This window comes from Mauremys mutica, unplaced genomic scaffold (assembly GCF_020497125.1).
Source record: "Mauremys mutica isolate MM-2020 ecotype Southern unplaced genomic scaffold, ASM2049712v1 Super-Scaffold_100101, whole genome shotgun sequence".
NCBI lineage: Eukaryota > Metazoa > Chordata > Testudines > Geoemydidae > Mauremys > Mauremys mutica.
The window spans coordinates 996,440-1,004,407 of NW_025423268.1; the positions used below are offsets into that span (position 1 = coordinate 996,440).

The following is a 7,968-nucleotide window of genomic DNA, read 5'->3' on the forward strand; positions in this document are numbered from 1 at the left end:
ATAGGAATAAAACCTTTTCAAGCACTTCTTTGGAAAAGGCAGACACTGTGTTTCTCAGGTACTCTACTGAGTGGGGCCGAGACTCTCTGGGCACAAGAAGTCGAGTTCCCAGCGAGATGTGAGACAATTCTCTGGAGCCAGGTACAGGGCTTTGGCAGGGAGGCTCAGGCATGAGGGATTGAGGTGCAGCGGACAGACCAGCTATCTAGGTGCTTAGATTTGGTCTCACTGAGGAGAAGGAGGAACCCTGCTGATAGGCAGTGGCTGTGGAGAAAAAGTGGGATGTCCAGGCTGCTCCAGTCTCCTTCTTCCAGCTCCTCATCTGGCTGAGCTGCTCCACCAGCCTGGACAAGTCCTCTGCATGCACAGCAAATAGCCCAAGAGCCATTGCTGCCCAAACCTGTGCTGGGGGGTGAGCGTCTGTCTTCCCTGTCCCATGTGCCCTAGAGCAGACCTCTAGATTGAGAGAGACAGTCAACAACTATTAAGGCTCAGATTATATAAAGGGGGTCACAGAATTTGTGACTTTCAGAGATCTCAGTGACATTTTCCACCTCAGCCCTGGGGCAGCAAGACTGGAGCTGTCGGCCGGTGGGGGCCTCACAGCTCTCAGCCACCAGTGTCGGAAGGGGCTCCCACAGGCCCATGCCACCACGGATGGACCCCACAGCTCCCAGCTGCTGTGGGTGGATCCCAGAGCTCCCAGCCACCACATGGGACAGGGGGACCCTGGAGCTCCCAGTGGGGTGACCAGGTTATAAAGTCCGGTCAGCGGTGCTGCAGGGCTCAGGCAGGCTGGTCCCTACGTGTCCTAGGGCACCGCACTGTGCCCTGGAAATGGCCAGTAGGTCCCCCCTGCTGCACCGCTGACCAGGAGCCGCCCGAGGTAAGTCTGCACCCCAACCCCCTGCCCCAGCCCTGAACCCCCCCAAACCCAGAGCCCCCTCTTGCACCCCAGAGCCCTCACCCCCCTGCACTTCAACCTCCTGCCCCAGCCCAGAGCTTCCTCCCACACCTGGAACCCATCATCCCTGCCCCCACCCCAGAGCCATCACCCCGTCCTGGACCCCAACCCCCTGCCTCAACCCACAGCCCCCTCCTGCACTCTGAATTCCTCGGCCCCATCCTGCAGCCTGGAGCCCCCTCCTCCACCCCAAACCCCTCATCTCCCCACAGCTTCCACAGGCAGACCCTGGAGCTCCCAGCAGCCATGGGTGGCCGGGGAGCCCCCACAGCCCCACCCCACTGCGTATGGACCCTGCAGCTCCTACGAGTGGACTCCAGAGCTCCCAGCTGCTGCGGATGGACCCAGGATTTCCCAACAGGCCTTGATGGCGGGAGGACCCTGCAGCCCCACGTCATTGCTCACAGACCCTGCAGCGCCGGAGCCCCGGGAGCTCCCGGCTGCCCCAGGCAGGAGAGGAGCCCCCAGCGCTCAGACACCGCAGGCAGAGCCGGGAGCTCCCAGTCACCGGGGGGGGGGGGGGAGGAGAAGCCGCAGCCCCCGGCCAGTGCAGGTGGCCCCGCAGCTCCCAGCCGCCGCGGGCGGGCGGACGCCAGAGCCCCCCGCTGCCATCGGGACCCCGCGGCCCCAACGGGCAGGAACCGTCACCCCGCGACCGGCAGAAAACAGCCACTCGCGGAAGCGCCTCGCGCCCTGTGACCCCCCCCGGTGCTGCGGCTTCTCGCCAGGCGGGAGGCGGCGCCGCTGCTGCGGTCTCAGTTCCTCCGCCCGGAAGCGGGACCCGCCCCGCGCGGCCTCGCGCCGCTTCTCGCGGGCCGCGCTGAGCTCTGAGCGCAGAAGGCCCTGGCGGCTCCGCCCCGCATCGCTGTCAGACAACGTCACCAATGGGAGATGAGCCCGTCAGAAACGTCAGTAGGGGAGGGCCCAATGGGAGACCAGCTTTCAGAGACCCGCCCCGCGCGAGGGCCAATGGGAGATCAGCTGTCAGAGAACACTAGGCACGCCGGCACCAGCCAACCAGGAACCGCCCCTCATCTCAAGCACCCAGACAGCCCCACCCCCACCTGTACTATGTCCCACAGCAGCAGCCAGCACCCGGGTGACTCCTGTCGCGACCCACTCCCAGCAACCCCCAAAGCAGAGTCTCAATTCCCCTCCCCCACCGCTGCTTTTCATTAGGTACCGAGACCCCCACCCAGACAGGCAAAAAAAAAAAGGAGACACTTTCCGCTTCCCACAACCAAGCTTCTCCCTCCCCCCCTTCCCCATGTCTGGCCACACGCTCCCAGCTTAGGGTGACCACACACCCCGTCGGGGCAGGCTCTGCTCAGCCCAGCTCCCCACAGCCTGCACTAAACATGTGGGGCCCAACCCCAAAACTTACTCGCTCACTTCCCTTTCTCGCGTCGGCTTCAGCCCCCGGGTCACAAACGCACCAACCGGGGAGCAGGAGTGCGGGGCTGCTCCAGGGTGACCAGATGTCCCGTTTTTAAAGGGACAGTCTGGTTTGGCTGGACTTTTTCTTATATAGGAGCCTATTACCCCCCACCCCCGTCCCGTTTTCCACAATTGCTTTAAGGTCACCCCATGGGGCAGCTCTGCGGGGACGGACTTGCACACTTGGGATGTTAGTGCAAAAAACTCCTCCTGGGCTGAGTAAAGGGCAGAGACCTGCCCTGAGCCTGCCCTGAGTGGGGGTCACCCAAACCGACCCTCACTCGCCAGGCAGGTGTCACCCTGCTGCCTGGGGAAAAGGCAACAGGCCCCCACTCCCCAGCTCTGCGCGGGCAGAGAGCCAATGAGAACTTCTATTAAAAGAGAAAGAGAATCTAGCCTGAGTTTGGGAAAACCCCACAACCACATTCACATCTACGCTTATCAGCAACCCCCCCAACCCAGAGTACGCTGGGCAGTGCTGTGCCTCAGTTTCTCACCTTGCAGTGTGACAGGCCAATCCAATGTTCCTTTAACAGACCCCTCCGCTCTCCTTCCCCCAACCCCCACTCCCCTTGGGCAGCAAAGCCCCAGGGGTGGGGGAGGCAGCGAGTGATACTTCAGCTTCTGCTGCCACTCCCTCAACTGGCTCTCAGTTTGCCCTCTTCACTCTGCATCGCTGCTGCTCCACGGCATTGTCCGTCACCCTGCTGCTGAGAGCTCCTGTGTCGCCATTTCCCCTGCTGCCACCTGCCTGTCTCCTGCAGACTCTGCGCGACCACCGAGTGGGGAACCTCGCTACAAGTGCAGCCTGGGCAGCCTCTGTCATTGCAACACCATGGGCAGGGGTGAACCGCCAGCTGGGGGAGACTAACGCCCTGCCCCGCCCCTTCCACTTGAGGCCCTGCCCCTTCTGCAAACACCCCTGTGCCCAGCGTACACCAGCCCTTAGATCCCTCTTGGTATTTCAATGCAGGCACTGACCTGTGAGAGGAAAACATCAGCTCACAAACACAGAGACTGAATTCCCCACATTTAATCTCTCTGCACTTTCCAGAAAGTCACAAAATTCATTTAGTTCTTGCTAGAACAGAGAAAAAATAAGTGACACTAAGTTTTTGGCTCAGTTAAATAAAATTAAGTATTTAATTAATATAGTAAAAATATGTCCTGATTCCGCTAAATAACACCATAACATGAAATAAGAAGAGACAAATCTTGTCAGTGACGACTAATTTCGCAAATGATCTTCCCATTATTAATTTCCACACCGCCCCCATTGGAGGTCTGGGCACCTCCAGTGTCACTGCTCTGCGTTCACTTTCCCCCTAGAATTGTTCTCAGACATTCCCAAATTTGGAAAATTGTGCAGTTCAGAATGTGAATAGTGACCCCGGCTCCTTCCTGCACCTGCTCTACATTGCTCCACAGCAGCTTCTCCCCCTGCAGAGTCACCCCAGCACTGCAGTGCAGCCACCCAGGGTTTTGCAAAAATTAATAATACAGAGTTTGGAGGTAAGTAAACATTTTTGAGTTGTGGAAATAGTAAAAGGCAACAGTTGTGGTGTTACAAGAAGGGCAGTTGTTGGTTTAATAATAAAACCCAGTTATATAAATGTAACTATATGTGCAGCTCTGTGCACTCACGTTGGATGGAAGCTTAGTAATTAAATTATACAAGAGGGTCAGGTAAAGTGGCTGCTACCACCACTATGTTTTGTCCCAAGAAGCATTTACAGACATTCTGAGGGGAAATGGGCAATTTTCCTGCAATTAGCAAGGAAATTTGTAAAAGGAAGTGGTATTATTATTATTAAGCACTAATCTGTCCCCACCGGGGGCGTGTGTGGAAATTGTTTCTTTTGTTTTTCAGACACTCTACAAGCAAGCTGGTGCCAGCAAAAGACTAACCCATAATACCATGGATCTATGTTTTGTGTTGTTTGTCTGTGGTGTTTGCCTTGTTGTTAGCATTGTTGTGTTTCAGTGAACAGAAAACCTCATGACATGGGTGGGGATGGCTTCAAAAGGCTGACCTGGGGGAAGATGTGTATGGAAATTCAAAATGCTCGACTAGGAGGCCAGCACCTGTGTAATAGCTACCATGGTATCTGAATGGGCAGCTAAGGTGGGCCCCACAAGCCCTATGGGAATAATGAGAAGGGGATTTGCTCGCTGGGAATCAATGGAGGGGTGTGTAAAATGGTGTAAATCCAGAGAAGATGTCTGACTGTGCCCCTCCCTGATGGCCATGGAGGAGCACACCCAATGGCCCGTGGCAAGGGGTGGACAATTGGGTGTACTGTGTATGAGGTGTTTTGCTGGAAATGTACATATTACTGGGGGCACAATTACACCAGCCCCTAACCAAATTCCACACTACACGCTGCTCTCTGGGCTTTGGCGCACAGATAGATCTGTGAATCTTACTGCTGTGAATAATCAAACCAGCGCATACAGCCTGATTCCACACCATGTGGTTAAGTTGGTTTGGACAATAACCCATTTCTCTGTGGACATTCAATGGACTTATGCTATGGACAAAAGCACGAAAACCTGCAGCGGCAGCGTATTGCAACTGCCAGCAACTGGACATGTTAAGAGCTTGACCCCGTCGAAGGAGGAGAGGAGGTGTTTCGGTGGTGGCCAGGATGTTGGACCATGCGGCAGTGCTCAGGTCTCTCGGTGTTGCTGTGGATTATTACAGCGGCTGGTGTATTGCTAAGTATACTTGTGTTACGTTGCCTACGGAAATAACCTAGAAGTAATGGAGTAAGCCCCTCCCCCCTGTACTAGACAACCTGGACCCAACCTTCTCAGGCCCACTATAGTGGGAAGCCTGGAACGCTAATTGGAACAGGTGTGGCACGCCCGTACGAGAGGGGCACTGTACTACACACGGGGCAGTGGGACAAATGGAATATCAACACCTTCCACCTTGATGCCTGGCCCTATCAGGAAATGTGTCACCACATGTCCTATGTTTTGCTAAGAGGGAGAATGGAAACAGGGACACAGGCAAGGTTCTGTGGCGTCAGGGCTGGGATGGGGACACTGAGGAAGAAAACTGGAATCATTGTTTGCTGGAAGTTCAATCCAATAAACATCTAATTGTTTGCACCTTCGGACTTTGGGTATTGCTGCTCTGTGTGTACGCAAGAAGGACCCGCTAATGGGAGGGTGAAGGGATAAACCCTCTAACACACATTTGAACCTCTTCTTTTCACACCGTTGCTCATTCTCAGGGACTGCTTTGTCTCCAGACAGATCCATTCTCTTTCAGGACGGCCTTGCTCTTTCCCTCACCGAGGTGTGGGAGTAAACACTCCCCTTCCCTCTTGTCTCAGACAAACACTAGTATTAACTGTTTGCTACTGAGGGGTTTAGAAAGCATTTGTCAAGCTGCCATTTCTGGGGGATTTTTCCCAAGATCCAGTATTTTGTGTTCGAACATCTCCCAGCTTCCTTGCTGAAAATAAGGTCAAGGTTTCCTTGCAATATACAGGAAGAAGGCAGTTTTTCACCCCAGACGGGACTCGAACCCACAATCTCTGACTTAGAAAGCCATTGCCTTATCCATTAGGCCACTGGGGCACTGATGAAAGAATGGAAATTCCATCTCCTAAATGCATATTTCTCATATTAACTTGGAAGCCAAATACCCTCATTCTGCACCTTACAGAAATGTCTGAATCCCCTGGCAGCGAGGCTACTGGGCAGGTCGCTTACAGAGCTGAGCACCACCTTTCTGCCAGCCATCTTTAGAGAAGAAGGCTCTTTCCCCTGACAGCCACACAGCGCTGCCTAGCATCCCGAGAGCCTCCCTCGTGTTCTCCTGCAGCAGCCGCCTGCCACTGTGGGTGGGAAAAGGGGACCAGGAAGCACTGTGGCCTCATTCCGGGACAGGAGGCCCTCGCCACGCCCAGGCCTGCCTCTTGCCTTCAGCCCAGGCAGCCAGAGGTGCCGGGGAGCTCCCTGGCAGGCCGCCGCCTCAGCCAGGAAATAAGGAAAAGGGGATGAATGAAGAAGTCAGGAAATAACAAGGAAATGAAGAGGTTTGTCGAACGGGTTTCTGCCCGATTTACCATCTTCTCAGCTACCGCTCAAAGTTAAAGACCTAAAGTCGACCTATCGGCATAAGTACAGATGGTTAGATGGGAATTAAAAGGAGCTGCTGTCACTAGTGTTAGGTGTCTGCAAGCAGCATGCAGACCGTTTAAAAACACCGCAATTAGAGGCTCAGATGAAACGTTTGCCCTAAATCAGAAACGACAATAGGAGGACCAGCAGAACGCCACTCTAGGTAAACGGCCGAGTAATGGAGGCTGTTAGAGGCAAAATGTCATTCCTCAAAAGTTGGAAATCAGATCCTAGTGAGGATAATAGGAAGGTGCACAAACTCTGGCCTGTTAAGTGTCAAAGTGTAACAAGTCAGGCCAAGAAAGAATCTGAGAAGCAACGTGCTAAAGACACAAAAGCTAAGCATAAATCCGGTCAATGCGAGTCCTGGTCTGTCCCCGCAGAAAGGTGAACCCCATCTGTGTCTGGAGTGAGCTCCTCTAAGCCGACCTCACTACAGACCTGCGCCAGGTAGTGCTCATTGTAAAAATGTTTCCTCTGACGGTTGGGAAAACAGGACCAGCGGTGCTCAGGCCGGCTGACACAATTAAAATCCCCCCCAACATCAAACATCATGCAGCCCAGAGGAAGGGAGCCTTTGATCTTCCCTCTCATGCCTTAAGTGGGGACCATACACACTAATATAGCAGTAACCAGTGCCACAGAGCACAAAGCCCACCAGTAATGCCCTCCCTGGTCGGAGCTCCACCACCTTCTGTACTCGCACCATGAATGTGACTCCAGCCCCATCATTCTTCCCTGGCCAGGAGGCCCTTCCTCCAATCACCCTCTGCCTATTGAGCTACCCTAGAGTTATTAATGGGCATTTCCTGAACACTCACCATGGCTAAGTCCAGCTGCTCCAAGGCACTGAACATCAAGCGCCTCCTCCTGGGCCCCCAAATCCCTTCCACCTTCTACACAGCCACTTTTACAGATGCCCCTTCCCTGGTACTGCCCTTGCTGAGCTGCGCAGAGGAGTTTTCATCCCCTATTCCTGCCTGTCACTGCCCAGCAGCCCTCTGGCACCATTCCTGAGGGTCACCCTGCATTGCTCTCTTCCTGCCATGTTGGGAAAGACAGCTCTCATCCTTAAAGGTCAGGTGGGCCAACTAGGGGCAGAAGCCCATTCTATGTTTTCCTACAGCAGAGCCCAAGATCAGAGACTCACCTTCAGGGCCACCCAGAGGGGAGGCAAGTGGGGCAATTTGCCTCAGGCCCTGCAGGGGCCCCGTGAGAATACAGTATTGCCACTTTTTTTTAATGGAAGGGGCCCCCAAAATTGCTTTACCCCAGGGAAACCCTGCTCATCTTGGGTGCAGGCACCACTGGGCTTCTAGAAAACAAGTTGCCCCTGCACAAAGAGGATGAAAGCACCTGCCAAAGCCTGGGATTGAACCAGGGACCTTTAGATCTTCAGTCTAACGCTCTCTCAACTGAGCTACTTTGGC

At 54.6% G+C, this 7,968-nt stretch overlaps 2 non-coding genes across 2 annotated transcripts; both read right to left on the minus strand.

Moving 5' to 3' along the window:
- Positions 1–5,919: 5,919 nt before the first annotated feature.
- Positions 5,920–5,992, minus strand: TRNAR-UCU. The gene has a single exon. It is a non-coding gene; the product is annotated as a tRNA-Arg (tRNA).
- A 1,903-nt stretch (positions 5,993–7,895) lies between these two features.
- On the minus strand, positions 7,896–7,968 carry TRNAF-GAA. Its single transcript has one exon. It is a non-coding gene; the product is annotated as a tRNA-Phe (tRNA).